Source organism: Trachymyrmex cornetzi, unplaced genomic scaffold (assembly GCF_001594075.2).
Source record: "Trachymyrmex cornetzi isolate Tcor2-1 unplaced genomic scaffold, Tcor1.1 scaffold281, whole genome shotgun sequence".
NCBI classification, from domain to species: Eukaryota; Metazoa; Arthropoda; class Insecta; order Hymenoptera; family Formicidae; genus Trachymyrmex; species Trachymyrmex cornetzi.
The window spans coordinates 24,399-24,825 of NW_017297494.1; positions in this window are offsets into that span (position 1 = coordinate 24,399).

Consider the following 427-nt stretch of genomic DNA (forward strand, 5'->3'; position numbering starts at 1 on the left):
TTGGACACCGTCGGAAGATACCGCGGGGAAGGTCGTGGCTCGTGCTGTAGCGTATGATCGGCGTCCGGCGTTAGGATTAAGTTAGCGACTCTCTGTGCGAGTACCGAGAGTATCGAGCAGAGCGGAGGGGCGAAGCCCCGGAGAGTACTTGTGATTACTTCACTACTGTAGCTTATCATACTTGCTTCACTACATTCTTTTCAAATATAATTTTAAATTAATATTGTTCTTATTATTACATTTCGCGTGGTTTATTTTTGTGGCCTATCTCTCTCGCCCTCCGACAAATTTCCCACACCCCTTGTGACCCACCCCCTGCCGTCGCGAAAACGTTATGGGCAAAAGTGAGGAGATTTCGAAAAGAGTGGCACGCTCTCTCGTGCCTGGCGCCCAACTTAGAATAAGAATTATAATTTTGGCCGAAAAA